Here is a 24,157-nt window from a genome sequence, read left to right as displayed (position 1 = left end):
TGAGGATTGCTGCTGCTCTCTAATGGCAGCGTTCCCTGTAGATCAGTGGTTCTCAACCTTTTTCTTTCCACTCACATACCACTTTAAGTAATCCCTATGCCATGGGTGCTCTGCGATTAGTGAGGGAAGGATGAGAATCACTGCTCTAGACCCAATTGTTACTGAAATATTTTGCTTGAGAAAAATTGTCATTGGCCCATTTCCTTTGGAGTTATGAAACCGTACATAGAGCGAGTCAATTAAAACAGTGATTTTTGAACTTTTTCTTTCCATCCACATCCCACCTCAAGCAATCCCTTACTAATCACAGAGCTCCCTATTCCCTAGGGAATACTTAAAGTGGTATGTGAGTGGAAAAAAAAAGGTTGAGAGCCACTGCAGATGTTCTGTGGAGTGGAGGGTTTTGCCTGTGATGTCCTGGGTTGTGTTCACCACCTCTTGCAGAGCTTTCCACTCAGGGGTGCAGCCGGTCAGCACACTGTAACAGATTATAACACCGTAACAGTACAACTGATTTTTTTGTTGTAGGTTACTTTGTTAGGAAATGTTGGATTTGCTCAGAATTTCTTTATAATAGAATTTACTGGAAGTATCCTGATCCTATTCCATGGCTGGAGGGAAGTAGCAAAAAACATTCATTTCTTTCTGTTGCAGCTTATCATGGCCTTTATTCATATGCTTAGAACTTGATATGAATTGCAGATATGCAGCAGGGTGTTGAAAAGAATTGCAAATCTCTCAGTAGTCTCCATTCCACATCTTTCTCTATTTTTCTGAAGCGGAATTTAAAAAATAAGGCATAACAACATCATTTGTTTTCAAAAGTCTTGATTTTCTTTATAGAATCAAAGAATGGTTGCAAAAAATGAGCAATTTTCCTAATTAAATCTGTACCAGTTGTAGGCAAGAACAATCCGTTTTCTCTTGGCAATGCATGGTTTGAGTTTTCAGCCAGTGTATATGAGATAGCAATATGCTTTTGATATTGGGGAAGATCTGGTCCAGAAAACACAGTGTAATTGTTTCTTTAACATTTTGGCCATTGAAAAGTACGTTCTCTCCCATAAATGGCCATTTTCCATGGTAACAACACCACCCTAAACCTGTGTCCCTTCATGGCATTCTGTTAAAACATTCTGGGTGATAAAGAAAGACAGCGCACAAATTTTTATAGTAGATTCATGTTGGCTGATGCGTTGACCTTGATCTACAATGTACTGGTCCTGTGAACTACATTCTTGATCACACAAAGACGAACAATTCATTGCACCACAGTGCAACTATTAAAATATTTCAATGAACTAGTTATTGCAGCTGAAAATATGATCAGCAATCATTGTTTTAGAAGAAATATGTGTCAGTAGTCAACTTTTATTTGTCTTGGGTTGTATACATTCACTAATTTCAATTTATATAAAACAGAAAAGCCAGTGGTTTACAAGTTATTTATAACTAATTAACTCTTTAATGTTGCAGTAGGAATAATGGATTGCCTTATATGTCTCATCCAGGGTGGGAACCTCATCCAGCTCTAGCCTTAGGGGCTGTTGAGGGAGCTGGAGCAGGGCGGAATCTTGGACTGAGCGGTTGGTACTGAAAAGAGATTGGAAGTGTTCTGACCATCGGTTGAGGATGGAGATCTTGTCGCTGAGGAGGACTTTGCCGTCTGAGCTGCGCAGCGGGCTTTGGACTTGGGGTGAGGGGCCGTACACAGCCTTTAGAGCCTCGTAGAAACCCCTGAAGTCGCCAATGTCCGCGCTGAGCTGTGTTCGTTTGGCGAGGTTAGTCCACCACTCATTTTGGATCTCCCGGAGTTTGCGCTGAAGATGGCTGCATGCGCGACGGAAGGCTTGTTTCTTCTCTGGACAGGACGGCTTTGTAAGGTGAGCCTGGTGGGCAGCTCGCTTCTTTGCCAGCAGCTCCTGGATTTCCTGGCTGTTTTCGTCAAACCAGTCCTTGTTTTTCCTGGAGGAGAAGCCCAGTACCTCTTCAGTGGATTGCAGTATGGTAGTCTTCAACTGATCCCAGAGGGTTTCAGGGGACGGGTCCGTGAGGCGGGTTGCAACGTCGAGCTTTGCTTTGAGGTTTGCCTGGAAGTTTCCTCTCGCTTCGTCTGACTGCAGTTTTCCAACATTGAACCTCTTTCTGGGGGCTTTATTGTTCCTGGGCTTTGGCTTGAAGTGAAGGTTGAGCTTGCAGCGAACCAGCCGGTGGTCAGTGTGGCATTCCGCGCTAGGCATGACCCTGGTGTGGAGCACATCTTGTTTGTCACTTTCTCGCACCAGGATGTAGTCCAGGAGGTGCCAGTGTTTGGATCGGGGATGCATCCAGGTGGTCTTAAGGCTGTCCCTCTGCTGAAAAAGGGTGTTTGTAATGACAAGCCGCTGTTCTGCGCAGAGCTCCAACAGGAGGCGCCCATTGTCGTTGCACTTGCCGACGCCATGCTTGCCCAGGATTCCTGGCCAGGTTTCTGAGTCTTTGCCGACACGAGCGTTGAAGTCGCCCAGGATGACAACCTTGTCGGCTGTAGGGGTACGTTGGATGAGGTTGCGCAGGTCGGTGTAGAACTTGTTCTTTTCTACTGGTTCCGCCTGGAGGGTTGGAGCATAGACACTGATGAGGGTGATGTGACGCTTGTTTTGAAGTGGGAGTCGCATGGACATGATTCGGTCCGAGAGGCCTGTCGGAAGGTTTTCGAGTTTGGAGGCAATGAAGCTCTTGACCATGAAGCCTACACCAGATAGGCGTCGTTCATCCGAAGGCTTGCCAGACCAGTAGAGTGTGTAGCCCGCGCCGCGTTCTTGGAAGCTGCCTACATCTGCCAGGCGGACTTCACTGAGAGCGGCTATGTCGATGTCAAGTCTGAGGAGTTCATGTGCAATGAGGGCAGACCGACGTTCAGGTCGATGGCTGTCAGTCTTATCTAGCATGGTTCTGATGTTCCAGCATGCTAGCTTGAGTTTGTGAGCATCTTTTGAGGGGGAGGACGTGGAGGGGGAGGACGTGGAGGGGGAGGACGTGGAGGGGGAGGACGTGGAGGGGGAGGACGTGGAGGGGGAGGACGTGGAGGGGGAGGACGTGGAGGGGGAGGACGTGGAGGGGGAGGACGTGGACCTGTCCTCGGGCCTGCGCAAAGGAGCTTTTAGGTGGAGTGCAGTGCGCGCAGTACTGGCCCCACCCTTTACACCCATGGTTCGTGTGCCGTGGCCAAGCAAGCTGGGACGTGGCAGCGAGGTCCTTGGGTCGTAGGTTTTATATCGGAGTGGCCTTCTCCTATGCAGGTTTCTTACCCGGGCTGGAGGGGCCTGCCTCCCCTCCTAGGTCGGTCCATACTGCCCGGACCGGGGCCTCCGTCTGCCTCACTCGACCGAGGCCGGGGCCGCCGTCTCCCCCTTGCTCCTGCCCGTATCGGAACAGCTGAAAAGTGGCAAAGCAGCAGGTATGGATGGAATCCCCCCAGAAGTCTGGAAGGCTGGCGGCAAAACTCTGCATGCCAAACTGCATGAGTTTTTCAAGCTTTGTTGGGACCAAGGTAAACTGCCTCAGGATCTTCGTGATGCCACCATCATCACCCTGTACAAAAACAAAGGCGAGAAATCAGACTGCTCAAACTACAGGGGAATCACGTTGCTCTCCATTGCAGGCAAAATCTTCGCTAGGATTCTACTAAATAGAATAATACCTAGTGTCGCTGAGAATATTCTCCCAGAATCACAGTGCGGCTTTCGCGCTAACAGAGGAACCACTGACATGGTCTTTGCCCTCAGACAGCTCCAAGAAAAGTGTAGAGAACAAAACAAAGGACTCTACATCACCTTTGTTGACCTCACCAAAGCCTTCGACACCGTGAGCAGGAAAGGGCTTTGGCAAATACTAGAGCGCATCGGATGTCCCCCAAAGTTCCTCAACATGATTATCCAACTGCACGAAAACCAACAAGGTCGGGTCAGATACAGCAATGAGCTCTCTGAACCCTTCTCCATTAACAATGGCGTGAAGCAAGGCTGTGTTCTCGCACCAACCCTCTTTTCAATCTTCTTCAGCATGATGCTGAACCAAGCCATGAAAGACCCCAACAATGAAGACGCTGTTTACATCCGGTACCGCACGGATGGCAGTCTCTTCAATCTGAGGCGCCTGCAAGCTCACACCAAGACACAAGAGAAACTTGTCCGTGAACTACTCTTTGCAGATGATGCCGCTTTAGTTGCCCATTCAGAGCCAGCTCTTCAGCGCTTGACGTCCTGCTTTGCGGAAACTGCCAAAATGTTTGGCCTGGAAGTCAGCCTGAAGAAAACTGAGGTCCTCCATCAGCCAGCTCCCCACCATGACTACCAGCCCCCCCACATCTCCATCGGGCACACAAAACTCAAAACGGTCAACCAGTTTACCTATCTCGGCTGCACCATTTCATCAGATGCAAGGATCGACAATGAGATAGACAACAGACTCGCCAAGGCAAATAGCGCCTTTGGAAGACTACACAAAAGAGTCTGGAAAAACAACCAACTGAAAAACCTCACAAAGATAAGCGTATACAGAGCCGTTGTCATACCCACACTCCTGTTCGGCTCCGAATCATGGGTCCTCTACCGGCACCACCTACGGCTCCTAGAACGCTTCCACCAGCGTTGTCTCCACTCCATCCTCAACATCCATTGGAGCGCTCACACCCCTAACGTCGAGGTACTCGAGATGGCAGAGGTCGACAGCATCGAGTCCACGCTGCTGAAGATCCAGCTGCGCTGGATGGGTCACGTCTCCAGAATGGAGGACCATCGCCTTCCCAAGATCGTATTATATGGCGAGCTCTCCACTGGCCACCGTGACAGAGGTGCACCAAAGAAAAGGTACAAGGACTGCCTAAAGAAATCTCTTGGTGCCTGCCACATTGACCACCGCCAGTGGGCTGATAAAGCCTCAAACCGTGCATCTTGGCGCCTCACAGTTTGGCGGGCAGCAGCCTCCTTTGAAGAAGACCGCAGAGCCCACCTCACTGACAAAAGGCAAAGGAGGAAAAACCCAACACCCAACCCCAACCAACCAATTTTCCCTTGCAACCGCTGCAATCGTGTCTGCCTGTCCCGCATCGGACTGGTCAGCCACAAACGAGCCTGCAGCTGACGTGGACTTTTTACCCCCTCCATAAATCTTCGTCCGCGAAGCCAAGCCAAAGAAAAAGAAAAGAAAAAAAAAAAGGAATAATGGAACAATTTTGCTTTACAGTAATTTTGCACAGAATAGCTGTAATATTTATTTCTGTGCTTACTGTTGTATGGGTGCAAGAAGTGTCAAATTGTCTGGTGGGTTCAACAAAGAACATGCACACTTTTGTACCAGCCATCACATTGGAAAGGAACGAGGCCTTGAAGAATGTTTTTTTTTGTATTTCTTTATTCATCGCACTATGAACCATATCAATCAATATATTTACAGATGCATCTCTTTAAATATTCACAATGACATTTTCTCTTTTTTTTCCCCATCCCTCCCTTCCCCCTTCCCACCCCCTCCAAAAACAATAAATATTGAACATATAGAATACAATAAAACCATAACTTTATACAAAAGGAATACAAACAAAAAAGACCTATCATCTACTTATACACATTAAATCTGATCATGTTTATCTTCTTATCATTTTAGGTGGTGGTGGTCCAAGGCCTGCTCTTTGGCCTTGAAGAATATTGTAGAGCAGAAAGATTGAGAGGTATAGGTACGGGGTTCCCTGAAGGTGGCAACACAGGCAGACAGGGTGGCAAAGAATGTGTTTGCCATTATTTCCTTCATCAGTCAGGGCACTGAGTGCAGGAGTTGGGATGTCATGTTACAGCTGTACAAGACATTGATGAGTCCGCATTAGAAGAATTGTGCATAGGTCTGGTCACCCAACTACAGGAAGAATGTCTTTAAGCTGGAAAGGGGTCAAAATAATTCACAAGGATGTTGTATAGCTTGAGCTACAAGGAAAAGCTGGAAAGGCTACAACTTTCTTTCTCTTGGGGATAGAAGGCTGAGGGGAGACTGTGTAGAGGAATATCAAGTCATCAGGGACATATGCAAGTCAAGTAAAATCAAGTCAAGTTTATTGTCATCTGATTGTACAAGTATAACCCAATAAAACAGCATTCTCTGATCCTCAGTGCAAAACATGCTGACATACCACCAGGCATAACACACGAACAGAAAACAATACATATTACAAATGAAAAAATAAATATTGCTTCGTGGATATGAAAGTCTCAGATGGTTAGTGTGAGCAGCTCCTTTGGTCACTCAGCATTCTCCCTACCCTTGGGAAGAAGCTGTTTCTCAGCCTGGTAATCCTGGCTCTGATACTCCTGTATCTCTTTCCCGATGGGAGAAGCTGAAAGAGGCTGTATGCAGAGTGGAAGGTCCCCTCAGCAATCTTGCGTCCCCTCTTCAGTCAATTATCCTGGTAAATCACATCAATGGCGGAAAGGGAGACTCCAGAAATATGTCAGTAAAGTGAAGAGTCAGTCTTTTTCCCAGAGTTAGTTGATGTATTTAAAATGAGAGAGCAAAGATTTAAAAGGTTCCAGTGGGTCAACAGAGGGTGTTGAGTTTATGAAATGAGCTGTCGAAGGAAGTCAGTGTGCAAAATTACATCACATGGGGTGCAAGGTGAGCTGGACAATTAGATTTAAAACTGGCTTTGTGGAAGGGGTCAAAGGGAGGTAGTAGAGCATTGTTTTACTAATTGGTCTGCACCAGTGGTGTACTGTAGCGTCCAATGGTATTTGTTATCTATATTACCAATTTGGTTGGCAATATAATTATGACAATTAGTAAATCTGCAGATGACATGGAAATTGGTGGTGTGGTGGACAGTGAGAAAGTATATCCAAGTTTAGAACAGGACCGGGATCAGTTGAGAAAGTGGAGAACGGAATGGCAAATAGAATTTCACACTGACAAGTGTGAGGTGTTGCACTTTGGTAAGTCAAACCAGGGTAGGTCTTTAATAAAAGGTTTACTGATGTGAACATGTGCCACAAAATTTGTTGTTTTGAGGCAGCAGTATTGTGCCGTACAAGGTGCAAAATTTCTATAAATTACACTTCAGTGAACAGCATTTTTTTAAAAAATGTTCAAGAAAAGAGAAAAAGTCAGGTGGTGTCCATAGATTCATTGGCCATCCAGAAATCTGGTGGCGGAGTGGAAGAAGCTGTTTTTGTAATACTGTATTGAGTGTGTGTCTTCAGGCTTCTGTACCACCTTCTTCTTGATGGTAGCAGTGAGAAAGGAGCAAGACCTGGGTGGTGAGGATCCTTGATGATAGAAGCTGATTTCTTGTGACACCACCTCTTAAAGAGGTGCTCAATGGAGTGAAGACTAATGCCCATGATGGCACTGGGTGAGCTTACAAGCCTCTGTAGCCTGTTCCTGTCCTGTGCATTGACACCTCTATAGCAGGCAGTGATGCAACCAGTCAGAATGCTCTCTATGATATACCTGTAGAAATTTGCATCAGTCTTTGGTGATATACCAAATCTCTTCAGATGTCTAAGGGAATATAGCCACAGTGGTGTGCTTTCTTCATGATTGTCCCAGGAGAGGTCCCAATGGCAGGGCCCTGGAGATTGTTGAAGTACAGAAATACCATTTGCATAATTCTATGAAAGTGGCAACTCAGGTGGGCAAGGTGGTAAAGATGGCTTTTGGCTTACTTGCCTTCATTGGGATGGGTATTGAGTACAAAAGTTGCGACCTCATGATACAGTTGTACAAGGTATTAGCGAGACCATAGCTGAAGTACTGTGTGCAGTTCTTGTAACCCAACTGTAGAAAAAATATCAATAAGTTGGAAAGGATGCAGAAAAGATTCTCCAGCATGCTGCTGGGATTTGGGCTTGAATTATAAGAGGTTAGATAGGCTTGGTCTTCAATTCCCAATAGCATAGGAGGCTATTACAGAGGTTTATAAACATAAGGGCTATGGGTCAAGTGAATGTTCAGTCTTTTTCCCATGATAGACAATTCTAGAATAAGTGGGCATATGTTTATAATGAGAGTGAAGAGATTTAAAAGGGACCTGGGGGGCAATATTTTAAACTCACTGGGTATTTTGCATCTGGAAAATTTGGAAGCAGTTATAGTTATAATACTCAAAGGCATTTGGACAGATTTATCATTAGAAAGGGTTTTGAAGGATATGGAGCAAATGCAGGCAAATGGGACAATCCTGAATGCCATCTTGGTTGGCATGAATGAGTTGTACTGAAGGGCCTTTATCATGCTGTACAACACTATGACTTTATGACCAAGTGTGAAAGTGAGGTAGACAAATGCAGTGCATTGGTAATAATTAATTTTGCTTTTAAATTTGAATTTAGACATATGGCAGAAACAAGCCAGTGTTTGAGGATGCACCTAAAGCCTTTTTCAACTAAGCTCCTATGTGGGATCTTGTTCAAGTCAATGTAGATAGCATCACCACACCAAAATGTACACAGATACCCTTGAATAAAATCAGGAATGTGTACTATAATCACATGAATAATTTGAATACAATTGGAGGAGTCACATGGAGTAGTGGCCGGACGGTGAACTCCAGCCCTCTCCAGAAAAGTCGGGAAAAACAAAGGAAAATACAAAGGCACAAAAATAAAAATTAAAGAAAAGTGAGTATAAAGGTGGAAAGAAGATGGCGACGAAAAAAGAAAAATCGAAATCAACGGTAAGAAGAGAGGAAGAGAAGACAACGGAAGAAGAAGGAGAAGGCCTTACCTGCTCGAAGAGGCCCGCGGTGGAGAGAGATACCCGCTCCCTCAGGTCGGTAAAAAGTGGACTACAAAAATGGCTCGCTGAGCCGAGTAAAAGTGCGCAACCGCGCATGCAAAAAAACACACCGACGGGAGGGGTGACCAGCTGGGGAGTCGATCTCCACAGCCGGCAATGACACCTGCAGAACACCTGCAGCAAGAGGAGAACATAGAAGACAACGAAAACAAGAAAGAAGAGAAGGGCAACAAAGAAAAACAGATGGCCAACCCAGAGGAAGAAGAAGAGGAAGAGGAAGAGTACAGAGAAATAGAAGAAGAAGGGAAAGGCAAGATAAAGGATATACTTTCTCTTATTAAAGAATACATGGAGTCATTTAAAGAATGGCAAGTGCAAGAATTTAATGATTTAAGAAGAAGAATAAACAATACAGAAGAGAAAATGAATAAAATAGATATGACCTTAACAGAAATGGGAAAGAAAATGGACAAGATGGAAGAGCGGGAAGCAGCAGTAGAAATGGAGGTAGAGGACTTAAAAAAGAAATTAGAGGAATCTAATAAAAAAGTTATAGAGACACAAGAACTGTTAGCTCAGAAAATAGATATAATGGAAAATTATAACAGAAGAAATAACATAAAGATAGTGGGCCTTAAGGAAGATGAAGAAGGCAAGAACATGAGAGAGTTTATAAAAGATTGGATCCCCAGGATCCTAGGATGTCCAGAACTACAGCAAGATATGGAAATAGAAAGGGCACATAGAGCATTGGCCTTTAAACCACAACCACAACAAAGGCCAAGATCTATTTTAGTAAAATTCCTAAGATATACTACAAGAGAAAGGGTACTGGAGAAGACAATGGAAAAAGTAAGAGAGGGCAACAAGCCACTGGAGTACAAAGGGCAAAAAATCTTCATTTATCCAGATATAAGTTTTGAACTCCTGAAGAAGAGAAAGGAGTTCAATACAGCAAAGGCGATTTTATGGAAGAAAGGGTATAAATTTATACAAAAGCATCCAGCGGTATTGAAAATATTTATTCCAGGACAACAAAACAGACTATTCTCGGATCCAGAGGAAGCACGAAAATTTGCAGAACAATTACAAAATAGACCGAGGGATGAAGACGTGTAACGAGAGGACAAAAGACTGAGAACTAAAAAGACACATAAGTTTTGAACTCCTGAAGAAGAGAAAGGAGTTCAATACATCGAAAACGACCTTATGGGAAGAAAAAAAACTATTCTCGGATCCAGAGGAAGCAAGGAAATATGCAGAACAACTACAAAACAACCAGAGAGATGAAGACATGTAATAAGAGTAAAAATGACCACGATTTATATGTATGTGGGTAAAGAGGTATATGTGTGTATATGTATAATGTGCATACATGAATGTATCCGTATTTAGAGGAAAATATAGATAGTATAGACAAGAATTAATAAGGGAAGGAAATGGAATAGAGGGAATAAGGAGGGAACTAAAAGAGTGACCTTTGTTACATATGAAAAGTGAAATCTTTTCTGGGGGGGCTGGGTGGGGAGGAGTTGCGGTCACTGCAAAATCAGCTGATGCTTGCGAGTGAATTCACAAATCCAAATGGAGAGGGGAGATGTGGTTGTCCGACAAGGGATAAAGGACAACTCAGGAGGAGAAGGGGAGATTGGGGCTAAAGAAGTTTTAAATAGGAGAATAAGGAAAATGTTTGATGTTTTAGGAATGTTGTCTTATAAAGGGTTCAAAACAAGAAAACAGAAATGGATAAGAAGGAAAGGTAATGATGGAGAAACGGAAAGGGAAGATAAACAAAGTATAAAATGGCTACGCTGAACTATATGACTTTAAATATTAATGGAATACATAACCAAATTAAAAGGAAGAAACTGCTAAATTTACTGAAAAAAGAAAAAATTGATATAGCATTTGTGCAAGAAACACATTTAACTGAATTGGAGCACAAGAAATTAAAGAGAGATTGGGTAGGACACGTAACAGCAGCATCGTATAATTCAAAAGCAAGAGGAGTAGCTATATTAATTAGTAAAAATGTGCCATTTAAAATAGAAGAGGAAATAATAGATCCAGCAGGGAGATATGTAATGATAAAATGTCAGATATATTCGGAGTTTTGGAATCTACTCAATCTATATTCACCTAACGAAGAAGATCAAAAGTTTATGCAAGATATCTTTTTGAAGGTAGCAGATACGCAAGGGAACATATTAATAGGAGGGGACTTCAACCTGAATTTGGATTCAAATATGGACAAAACTGGGAAAAAAATTAACAAAGAACAAAGTATCCAAATTTATAATTAAATCGATGGAAGAAATGCAACTTTTGGATATATGGAGGAAACAACACCCAAAGGAAAAGGAATATTCATATTACTCGGCTAGACATAAAACATACTCAAGAATAGACCTATTTTTGTTATCAGCTCGTATGCAAGATAGAGTAAGAAAAACAGAATATAAAGCTAGAATACTATCGGACCATTCACCCTTAATATTGACAGTAAAGTTAGAAGACATCCCTCCAAGAATGTATAGATGGAGATTAAACCCCATGTTACTTAAAAGGCAGGATTTTAGAGAATTTATTGAAAAACAAATAAAAATGTATTTTGAAATAAATACGGAATCAGTGGAAGATAAGTTTATACTATGGGATGCAATGAAAGCATTCATTAGAGGGCAAATAATAAGTTATGTAACCAAGATGAAGAAGGACTATAACCAGGAAACAGAGTAGTTGGAAAGGGAAATAGTAAATATAGAAAAAGAATTAGCAATGAAGGAAGATATAACTAAAAGAAGAGAATTGGTGAATAATTTGAATACAATTTTAAAACTGTGGAGCACAGGGCCAAATAAAGGAAGAAAATGCGTCTTTGTCCCAAATATTATGGAGGGCACTATAGTTTCACACTGAATTTCATGACTTGTTCATAACAATAAATTCTGATTCTGAGTTACTGAGGTTTGATTTCCATGACCTTGCATTCCTCCTGGATTTGGAGAGCTCACGGTAGTCCCTCTTCAGGTTCTCCTCCTTCATCTTATCCACGTCATTTGTACCCACGTGTATCAGGACTTCTGGCCGTTCACCTTCCCCCCCAGGATACTCTGAACCCTATCCGAGACGTCTCGCACCCTAGCTCCTGGGAGGCAACACACCATACGGGAGCACTTGTCAGGTTCGCAGAATCTTTTGTCTGTTCCCCTGACGATGGAGTCCCCAATGACCACCTTGTTCCCCTTCCTTCCTTTCCGCACCACCGGTTCCCTTGGTGCAACCTCTGGCAGGTTGTCTTCCCCAACTACATCCAATACACTATATTTGTTGCTAAGAGCAGTAGCCACCGGGGTGCTCACCACAGAGCTAGCAACTTTCCCCCCTCCCCTGAGAGTAGTCCACTTACCTGACCCCCCCCCCCCCAATCCAGGGGTAAGCACTTCCCTGAGCGTTGTATCTATAAATTCTTCACTCTCCCTGATAAGCCTCAGATCATCAAGCTGCAACTCCATTTCTTTAATTTTATTTTTTAATGCTTGTGTCTCATTACATCCCCTACAGGTATGTCCTGTGGGAAGATTTAAGGTCCTTTCGCTTACCTCCTCACTCTCAAATGATGTGCCGAATGGACTTTAAACTTTCTTGATTAGAAGTCAGCATAAATTTAGAGACATCTTTCCAAGCCAAGATTCTATTTTCAGGGCCATTTCTTCTTTGTTTTCAATTAACTTTTTGTTGAAATTAGTATTATTTCAGATGTCCTTTGTTAGGTAGTTTTGAGCCTGTAACATGAAGAAGCCTGCTGATTCCTTTTGAGCCGGTAGGAACCAATTAATATCCATCAGGAAGGTATAGTGCCAACAGCTGTTAAGGGACCGATCTGCCCTTGTACTGTAACAATGAACATGTGTAGGATATTTTCTCTAGCTAGATTCAATATTATTTTTATGGCCATGTAATGTCGCGTGGATTGTGGAGGGTTACATGACTTCTCCATCTGGACCTGATCAGAAAGTGGATTACGAAGGGTCATGTGACCTCTCTGGCTGGGACCCTGTCAGAAGTCACCTCACCTGCCAATCTGCACAAACCTGTGAGGTTGATGTGGGATTGGACCTTGCAGCTGACATGTGATTAGTTCTGCAGGTTCCAATCAATGGTTAACTCCACAGGTGAGGCTGAAGTGGGATTGGTCCTCGCAGGTCAGGTGGACAGGCCCTACATTGTAAAAGCAGCATGTGGAATTTCTCTGGACTCTGTTCTTGCTGCTGCATGGAGGGCCAACTGGAGTGGGCCTGTCCCAGACACTGAGCCATGGGTAATGCTGGAGTTTGTGTTCATTTGAAATAATTATTAGTTTTAATTAATTTACTGTTTATTATTGTGCTGGTAATTGCTAGAGTTAGAGATAGGTGTTGGGAATTGTATGTTTAACATTTGTGTTCCCAAACTGGAGTTGAGCATGTTTGTCAGGGATTTATTTGCATCTGATGTGCAGTTATTTGCATATTATTCCAGGTTAGTCTGTGAGCTGGTGCATTTTTATGAGTTCTCCTGTGAGTAAATAAAGGCCACTGTTTATTGATAACATGTGCCCAGCCTTAATTCTCTTTGAATCCATCGAACCTATTCAGAGCACAACATGTAATAAAACAGAAATGTAATATTACATGAAATTTCCTTTAGTCTATCTTAACATTGACAAAAGATTTGCTTTCAGCAGAAATTGCCCAGCACCCCTTACAGCCAGAGAAAGAAAAGCAAAAGAGACTCCCAGAGTCACTGAGTATCCATGAATTCGCTTCCAGCACTCCCATAGCCTCTGCAGCCACACAGCCTTCAGTCCAAACCATTAGCAACCCAAGGTCCAGATGCACACTTCTGACATGATCATGATACCTCCAGTACCCTTGCGCATCCCGGTTCCAGTACCTGGTACCCCTTAGCCAGGCTCCAGCAGTCCTCAGCCTGGAGTGAGTCCTTTGACCACAGTCACTAGCAGCCTGCAGATGCATGGGTTCCTAACCTTGAGTCACCAGCATCTCGCCGCCTGTATATTCTCCAGCCTCAAAGCCCCTCACTGGTCCGCTACCATGGTCACTGTCCTGTGGGTCGCACCACTGCTTCTCCTTCGCAAATGGGGTGGGGGAGGGGAAGAGAGGGGGTGGTCTCCCCATTTTCTGGTGCCCTGTGCCAGTCCACTTTGCTGGAGTCTGCAACCCCTCGTAGCCACTGCAGATCATGAGCATTGCCATCTTGGGCCCAGGACCCGCGATTGCAGGATTTTAAAATAAACCATCGTCAGCTCCTTAAACAGGCTGTTTAAAGCCTGTACAAGCAGTAGGACTGGGCATTGGACCGAACTTCTCTACCTGCTCACCATGGGTCCGCACCAGTGGCAGCGCCGTCCTTTAAACATTTTTTGTTATGGTGATGGTGAGGTTGAGAGGAGACTTGTGCAACAGCTGGTGAAAACTTGATCTAAAACAGTTTAATATATCATTCAGTATCTGGTACTCTTCCTCTCATGGAAGAAATACTCCTCACTGGAGCATGTTCATCAGTATAACATCCACTTGTTGTTTTGATCAGCTGCCTGAACTAATGAGTAAAATGAATAGAAGTCTGCTTACTCAATCTGACTAAATTTTAACTTGACTAAATTGGCTATTTATTGATCCACCTCAAAAGCTCAGAATATCATTTGCAGCAAACGTTGGCAGCAGCATATCATTCACAGCCTGAATGCAGTTCTCAGTCTTGTCAGCCTCACAGTTCAAAAGTGATATTATAATCATGACTGACATTGTAGCATTTGTCTACTGTGACAAGAGAATGGAACCAAATCTGGGGATGGGGCAGCACGGTTGGCGCAGGGTGGCATGGTTAACATAGCGGTTAGCACACCGTCTTTACAGCGCCAGTGATTGGGACTGGGGTTCGAATCCTGCGCTGTATGTAGGGAGTTTGTACATTTTCCCATGCCTGTGTGAGTTTTCCCGAGGGCTCCAGTTTCCTCCCACTATTCGAAAAGTCCTGAGGGGATGTAGGCTGATTTGGTGTAATTGGGTGGCATGGACTCGTGGGTCAAAATGGCCTGTTACCATGCTGTATGTCTTAATTTAAACAGTTTTTTAATTTAAAAACTTAAATCACCAGTGATTGGACAAGAAAAAGTATGCTTCATAACTCTGAAAGGAAATTGATAGTACCGTAATAGTGAGAGTGTATATTAACGTACAAGTGACACCATTGGTATAGAGCAAATATATAATTGATTTTTTATCATTTTTAAGATATTTGTGAACAAGCCTTGTATGTAAGAATGTGATTATGTGAGAACAAAGAAATGGCATACAATGTTTTATAAGGTTAAAACTGCTGACTTGCTATTGTAAGGACACTTTACATAATTCTTTCTTGAGCTGCTATAATGCATGACTGAATTGAAGTCACCTTGTTTAATTTGCTCCCATTTGCTCCTTTAATGAGCAATGACTATAATGGGAATCTGTCCTAATATATCATCAATAAAAATGGAAATTATTTTGGAGATTTAAAAATAATGTGGTTGTCAAGAAGGCTTTCTCACTCATTGCACCAACATTTCTGTTTGAGTGGCAAGATCTAATTTATTGCTGACACTTAGCAAGTCTCTCTCAACCAGATTCGTTGCACTGAAAATCTCGTGCTTAGGGAAAAGGCCAGAGTCCACCTTGCAGCCGTAAACTGTAGCATGAAGGCAAAAACTTCTCCAGCTGGCACCACATTAAATTATTACATGTAAATTTTATTTATAGCACAGTAGAAGCCGAATCAGCCATTTAAACCCAATTAAACCCAAATTAACTGCAACCCCATACTTTTTGGAGGGTAGAAGGAAAATGGAGAAACCTGGGAAAACCCATGCAGACACGGGGAGAACATACAAACTCCTTACCATATAAACGTTTACGGCATGGAAACAGACCATGCCGGCCATTCGAGTCCGTGCCGGTTCACTTGAACAACTCCACTAGCTCCCCCCAGATTTGTACCCACATTGCTGGTGCTGTAATAGCATCATGCAGACCACTACTCTAACCATGCTGCCCATACTTAAAACATCACATGGTCTGCTCTCTTGATTTAATTTTGGCTTAAAGGCTGATATTGGATGGATTCTATTGATATTGATAATGAGAATGAGTTTATTGCCATACAGATGATACAATACTGATTTTATTGTATTTTATCATGTAGCATCTCCTATATTCTGTCATCATCCAGTGAAATCTGGCAGTAGTTGCCCTCTATTACCCATGTGATGGGAAATATCCAGAAACTATCCAAAACATATATTTTCAGGCTGCTTACCTTCCTCAGCTTTGCTATTGGCTATACTTTATGAGGTGTTTGAGGAGATTTGGTATGCCACCAAAGACTCTCAAAAATTTCTACAGGTGTACTGAGGAGAGTTTTCTGGCTGGTTGCATCACTATCTGGTATGGAGGTGTCAACGCTCAGGACAAGAAAACAAGAGGGTTGTTAACTTGGCCCATGACATCATGGGCACCACTCCATCAAGGACAGTGTCTAAAGAAAGCAGCCTCTATCCTCTCCACCACCCAGGCCATGCCCTCTTCACTCTGCTACCATCGGGAAAAAGGTACAGGAGCCTGAAGGTCAGCACTCAGTAGCACAAGGACAGCTTCTTCCCTTCTTTCATCAGAATTCCTGATGACTCAATGAACCAAAGACACTGCCTCACTTCGACTTATTGGGCACTATTTTTACTTATTTACTTTTATAAGGTGATTTGTATGACTGTTTGCACTGTTTGCTGCAGTAAAATGGTTACCTTATTCTCTGATCTAGCTTTACCTTTGCTTTTTGGTGTGTTCTAAATTTTATTCTGCCTTTTTGATACACTTAGGATTTTCATTTTCCCTATGTTTTGTTAGATATCATTTTATTGGCTTTGGGAACCTCAGGAGAAATAAAGCTTTATCTTGTATTGCTCACTCAGCAATCTAAAACACTTCTTGCTGATGAATGATGTTTCAGAGCAAGCATCTTGCTGATCTTTTAGATAAATGCGGCAGTCAGTCAGTACATAATCAGATTCCACAAACAGTATATGAACTGAGCCAACAGATCATCTGTTTTTCTGTGACGTTTGCTGACCAATGACTTTTTGGACAGATAGTTTTTCCATAAAACAGCCAGAAAATATTTTATGTTCTTCTGAAGACAGCACAGAATGGATATTGGGGAATCTGGCCGCTCATTTTATACTGGTCTCGATTTTGTTTGCAAATTGCTTGTCTGTTCTGTTTTGAAAGAGAAATAAAAGATGTCTTAAATTCTTAAATCTCCTTGAATCTCTCTTGGAGGCAAGATGTAATTGAATGATTTAATATTATGGTTCTGCAAAAACCATAATTTTCTGCAAAAGAAAATTGTTTCCTGCTCAGTTTCCAATGGAATAGCACTGTCTATCAGAAACAAGAAACAATAATTGGGTTGAAAGAAGAAATGAGGTTATATCAATTCTCCTACATTCCTTTCAAACTGATTTTCATGGAAAGCCAACTATATAAAACAATTTAAGTTATTAATTTTGTGTGATGTTTAATTATGGGAAGTACAGTGAAAGTCAATAATTAAAGGTAACTTTTTCCTTATAGCCATCTAATCTGCAAGAGACACAGGATTTTTAAAAAAAAAATTCTTATCACCAAATAAAAAGCAAAATCATTGTTTTGTGGTAACTTTTTAAGACAGGAGAGAGATGTACGATATTCTGGCAGGATGTGCTACATAGAGCTTGTTGAGCATATGTCAGAATCAGAATTTATTGTCATTTTTTTACTGCAGGCATCAGAGTGCAAACGTTCATATAAATCACCTTCTAAAAATAAATAAAAATAGTGCCCGAAAAGTCAAAATAAGGCAGAATCTTTGGTTCATTGAGTCATCAGGAATCTGATGAAAGAGGGGAAGAAGCTGTCCTTGTGCTACTGAGTGCTGATCTTCAGGCTCCTGTACCTTTTCCCCGATGGTAGTAGTGTGAAGAGGGCAGGCCTGGGTGGTGGGGGTCCTTGAGGATAGAGGCTGCTTTCTTAAGACACCACCTCTTGTAGATGTCCTTGATGGAGTGGTGCCCATGATGTCATGGGCCAAGTTAACAACCAACCCTCCGGTTTTTTTCTTGTCCTGAGCTTTGGCACCTCCATACCAGACAGTGATGCAACCATTCTCCTCAGTACACCTGTAGAAATTTTTAAGAGTCTTCGGTGACATACCAAATCTCCTCAAATACCTCATCAAGTACAGCCATAGGTGAACTTGTGAAAGGTAAGTAGCCTAAAAAGATATATTTTGGATAGTTTCTGGGTACTTCCCATCATATGGGTAATAGAGGGCAACCCCTGCCAGATCTCGCTGGATGATGACAGAATATAGGAGATGCTACACGATAAAATACAATAAAATCAGACTGAATGTAAGAAGAAAAATTGAAAATGGAAATAAGAAGGTCAAAGTGACAGTGTTATTGGTAAAATGGAAACCTGTGCCACCCTATTACACCCAATTAACCTACCAACCCTGTGCATTTTTGGAGGGCAGGAGGAAACCAGATCATCCATGAAAAACCCCCACAGGTCGCTTGGAGAAAATACAAAATCCTTACAGACAGCACCAGTTATGTATCTGTATTTCCAAATCTCTATATTCTACCACATGTTGCAATCCCCTACCATTTACCATGCAAGTCCTAACCTGGTTTTCCATCCCAAAGTTCAATGCTTCAGTTGTCCACATTAAATTCTATTTGCACATTTTTCCAGCTCGTGTGGATCCACTACAAGCTTTGAAAGCCTTTCTCACTGTCCACTATTCTCCCAATCTTAGTATCATCTGAAAATTTGCTGATCCAATTTACCACATAACCATCCAGATCATTGATGTAGATGACAAACAACAATGGACCCAGCACCGATCCCTGAGGGGCACCATGAGTCACATACCTCAAGGCAACCAAACATATACTACCACTCTATGACTTCTCCTGCAAAGCCAATGTCCAATAAAATTGACTAACTCATTTGTAAATTGTTTACTGAAACAGTTGCTGTTGTTTTCATAAATGTTGTTTGGGGCCCATCTGGAATATCAATTCCAATTCAGATCACTAGACAGAAAATGAGGGTTTTGGAAAGAAGAGATTTACCAGATTGGTTCAATTTGTGGATTTCTATCCTGCAGTGCACTTGGCTGAATAATATGGTTTTGTTCTCTGTAAAACAAAGAAAGCAAATAGAAGATGTAATAGTAAATGCTTAAGAAGGCTGAGAAAATAATGATATAGAACAGAGCTTTAAGGCAACTGGCAAAAGAATCAGAAAAATATGATAATAGAATTTGAAAAGTGCAACCCGATATAGTGGAGTATGCAGATTGAATAGTTATCTATAAAAGAGAATTGTATAAATATATGTTAAAAAAATTGCCGATATGGGGACAGAATGAACAGAACCGTGGCATAGCGAGTAGTGACTGGCTCTTGGTGTCAGTTACAGAGGTTCAATCCTGACATCCAGTGGTTGTGAATATGGAGTTTGCAAAGCTCTGACATGTGTCCATGTGGGTTTCCCACAAGTGCTCTGATTTCCTTGCACAGACATGCTCCTTCTTTTTCTTTGGCTTGGCTTCGCGGACGAAGATTTATGGAGGGGAAAAGTCCACGTCAGCTGCAGGATAGTTTGTGGCTGACAAGTCCAATGCGGGACAGGCAGACATGGTTGCAGCGGTTGCAAGGGAAAATTGGTTGATTGGGGTTGGGTGTTGGGTTTTTTCCTTGCACAGACATGCTACTTGTTAGACTAATCGCCTACTGTAAACTGCCTCTAGTGTACAAGTGCGTGCACCAGCCTGATGGAGACAATGAGAGTATGGGGAGAATAAAATGAAACTTGTATAAACGGGTGTTGATGGTTAGCGTGGACTCAGTGAGCCGAAGGGTCTGTTTCCACACTGTATGACTCATGATGAAATTGTTTCATCTGGATTGCTTTTAGAGAGAATTTATGCAGAATCAATGGCTTGATTGGGTGCCTCCTGGACTACTCCAGGCTTCAGTGACACTAGCATCGGGATATCATATTTGATTCCTATCTGCTTTGTGTTCATGGATTTTCATGGCTTTTTTTATTGGAGTAGATAGGCACACATTGAAATTTTATTCTGAACTATTGCAAATGATCTTACTGAGGACACAATTCTCCTGAGTGTGTGAGCACTGAGCATGAATTATATCTGAGAGAATCAGACAATTCACCCTAGCTTTATATTTGGAAATCATTAACTATCATTTGGTTGAGATTCTTCATTACAATGAAAGCTTTTACCAGTCCTCTCCATTACATGTGCAGTGTTTGATGAGAATTTTATCCTGTTTGCAAATACATGAGACTCATCATTTTATCCCAGAATGGATATGCTATAACAACTTGGATTCTACTTTGATGATAGGGCTGTAGCTGACTATGTTCATGCCTGCTGTAGAATAAATCAATAAAAGATTTCAACAAGTAACCATTATCTCAGGAACTTCCTCCTCAAAGCCGAAACTCATAAAACTTTCAGTGTGTTGGCACTGTCGTTTCCAATTTGAGCAAGAGTGTTGGAAAATCAAGATTCCACTCCTCTATCGAATGGCTGCTCTCCAAATGCTCTGATGCAGTTGTGGTCTGATGGGCCACTGTAGCTGCTCCCTCCTGAAGCAAATCAACATCAGTGTAACATCTGGAGTTACAAGATTGTCCCTCTCTCGTTGGGCCCTCCGTGCACTGACTGACACATTGAAGAGAGAAGGGGCTGTCCCTGTCTTTTACTCTTCCATGTTCCATGTCTTCCCTGACAAACCCTCTCAGGATCTTCGACATTTGACCACCATCGACGTTATAAACTGTGAGGAACAATCCCACACTGCCTTGCCTCTCTCTTGGCCATGAGTTCCCTGGTCAAGATTTGATTGTCAAGCAGCTTTCATTGTCAGACTACCTCCTTTACATGTCCAGCACCAGATCGCCAAAACTGTGTTCTATTGTGAGCATCATGCAGACAGATTTCCAGACTGACAGACAAAATAGGTCAAAGGTGTTCTCAAAATCTCCTTAATGAAGTGCAACTTCCCCGCTGAGTCCTTGGAATCTCTGGCCCAGGATCATCCAGATAACATTGAGAACCTTGAGTCCTTGAAGCACATGGAAGCCAAACAGAAGTAACAGAACATTGTTTCTCAGGTTATCCACCATCAACACCTCCTTATCTGGCTGTGGCTAAGTGTGCAGGTCCCACGCTGGCATCAGTAGCTTCCTCAGCATGCCTCAGAATTGGAACAGCAATCCTCAACTTTGCTTAAAAAGGAGGGGGAAATAAATAGGTCAACATTAAAGTACACACATAAAACTAAATCCCAGAAAGCTGAAGCTTACTCTGAGCTGGTCCTCCGGAAACTTTGCTTTGCAGGGAGAGACGGTATCAGACATACAAAGGGATATGTATCAGACATACAAAGGGAATGAGGTTAGAGAACTTCCTATTGTGTACTCACTATGTACACCAAGAAGTTTGTTGATTGTTAATTTTAATGACCTAAGATCATAATTACCATTATTCTGTCTCTCTGGCTCTCAAACTTAACTTTGAAGGAAAGACATAAATTCTCAGTTCTTCAGACTTTAATTAACATTGCTTGAAGATCATTAAATCCAAAATTTTTTAAACTTCCAGAACTGAGCCCATTTGAATATTTAATAATTTATACATTTATTGAGAAATTTATTACTAATATGTATATACAATTACAAGGCCCAATGCAGAAAAAGGAACAATATAAGGTTAAAAAAAATGGGAAAAAAATTTAAATATACAAATTCATGATGAGGCCTGGCCAAGATTGTGCTAGGAGAGTGTAACTAATACAATTAATGTTAGATATCAAATGATACAATGTAATTTTTTTTTGCACCAATTATACTACACTCCATATAAATTACATTGACTTAATTCAAATTGTTCTGACAAGTGTTTTTAGATGTAACAAAGAAACAGGAACTTTATGACATGCAGTTTGGTTTGGTGAAAAAGTTGGAAAATTTTGGGAAGACTTGAATATATTATTGGGACAAATTATGAAGATACAAGATACCAAAATATCCCAGAATATTTTTGCTTGATGATTTATACGACACTGATTCTAAATTGAAGTTAGACAAATATCAACAAAAATTTTTGAGTGTGGCAATAGTGGTTCCACAGAAATGTATGGCAATAACGTGGAAGTCAGATAATTGTATAAGGTTGGATATATGGCATACAGAAATTAAAAATTGTATACCATTGGAAAAGATTACTTATAATTTAAGGAATCAACCTGAGAATATTTATATGATTTGGAAACCATATATGGATTTCATCAGTAAGAGTCCATCCACATCATCCATAACACCCGCTCCTCCTAATTAATATGTACAGGATAGAATAATATGTTAGGAATATATGAATAGTGAATGATAAATAAATTAAAGGTTTTTTTTCTTATCTCTTGCTTTTTCTTTTGGGGAGGGAGGGGGATAAAAAGAAAAAAATATAATTTTTATTACATTGTACTGTTATATGGTGAAGAATTATATGTATGTATTGATGTAAATGAAAAATAAAATTTTCAAAAATAAATCCTTTTATTTTCCCTTTCTGTCCCTCTGTGCAATTTTCCAAACATGATTTTACATTGCAGCAAATATTTTAAATTGAACTTCTATGGACTTATTAATCTGATTATTTGAAGAGGCGCATAACCACTTGCACTGTGTACACATTTTTTTTGTGAATATGCAGAATGTACCTTCCTGCTCACTCTTTTTTTCTGACCCTACCTCATGGCTTAGGTAATCAAGTTTAGCATACAGGTATTCCCCGACTTACGACCATAATCAGGACGAAGGATCGGTTGTATCTCAAAATGGATGTGTTGGAATTTTGCCATGTGCGCAAAGTCTTAAAGCATATTTTTTAATCAAATGTTGTATTTGACAAACTAAAACAGGGATACAGGGCATTTAAGAGCCAAAATGTGCATACTTGTTTTGGTTAGTTGGCATCCCAACGTCCGTAGGCTGAGTACGGCCATCTTAATTCCTGTGCGCAAACACAAGTCTTCACTTGGTATAAGCACAGTGGGTTGATGTATGGCATTCAGTTGGCACATGTGCGAGTGTTAAGGGCATGAAGTCAATATTGTCAGGGTGCTTGACTCTCGCGTATGCACCAACCGAACTCCAAAATGGAAACCCTCTGCACAAGCGCCATCCGAAGATTTGCGCATGTGCACAGGAATCAAGATAGCTGTGCCCAGTACACCAACTAACAAAGTAAGTATGCACATTTTGGATCTTACGTGGCCTGTATTCCTGTTATAATTTGTCAAATACAACATAAACTGCGTAAATTTTATATTTTTTCTTAAATTAAAAAAAAATTCAGTCATATGTGTGGATGGACGTAAGTCGCATAAGTCACAAGTCGGGGAGTACCTGTACTTCCATGCTCTGATTTGTCCTTAGCTGTGAAATATCTGAAACCTGACGAGCTGTTTTATAATCAAGTATTACCTTAACTACTTTAGTGTATTTGTGCTGACAATATCTGTATACACCATGTGGCAAGTCTTGTTGTATTGGAAGCTGCTGTTCGATGAGATTTTTCTCCCTTCTGCAAGCAGCCCTTGTCAAGGTTTGTCATGTGTAGCTGCATAATAGAGAACTCACTGATGTACAGGCCTCAAGATAGTGGTGTTAACGGAGCCACCATAGCGGCAACGCTGCCACTAGTGCAAACCTGCAGGGAGTGAGAGACCGGAGTTGCAGCCCTTCTGCGGGGTCCAGCCACCCATTCAACTACCGTCAAATCTAAATGGGCTTTGAACGGCCCATTGAGGTGCTGATTGGGGGTGGGGGGGGGAGGGTGTTTATTTGAAATCCGGTGCCTATTAATCGGCAGCAGCCATGAGGGGCTGCAGACTCCTGAGGTGTAGGGTACCAGAGGACAGGAAGATCATGCACCATCTGAGAGGAGACAATCTGTGGGGATGTTGACCAGGGTGGCGGACCAATGAGGGGACTCTGCAGCTGAGGGACCAGCACACGTGGCGGGCTGCCAGCGACTCAAGGCGAGGAAGCTGTGGGCTGCTGTGACTGCTGTCAGGAGACTCGCGCCAGGCTGCGGACTGCTGTAGACTGGCTCAAATTGGCTGGAGGTTTACCAAGTATTGGAACCAGGATGCGAGGAAATGCATCGGAGGTTCAGATCTGGAGCCTGGGTTGCCAGTGGTTTGGACTGGACT

The 24,157-nt window shown here is 42.1% G+C and overlaps 1 protein-coding gene across 1 annotated transcript in view; it reads left to right on the top strand.

Annotated features, from left to right (window-relative positions):
- igsf9bb (immunoglobulin superfamily, member 9Bb) overlaps positions 1–24,157 on the top strand; it is a 390,832-nt gene that overhangs the window by 60,839 nt on the left and 305,836 nt on the right. The window lies entirely within an intron of this gene.

Source organism: Narcine bancroftii, chromosome 8 (genome assembly GCF_036971445.1).
Source record: "Narcine bancroftii isolate sNarBan1 chromosome 8, sNarBan1.hap1, whole genome shotgun sequence".
Taxonomy (NCBI): Eukaryota; Metazoa; Chordata; class Chondrichthyes; order Torpediniformes; family Narcinidae; genus Narcine; species Narcine bancroftii.
The sequence above is the reverse complement of the archived record's forward strand: the minus strand, read 5'-3'. Positions and strand labels throughout refer to the sequence as shown.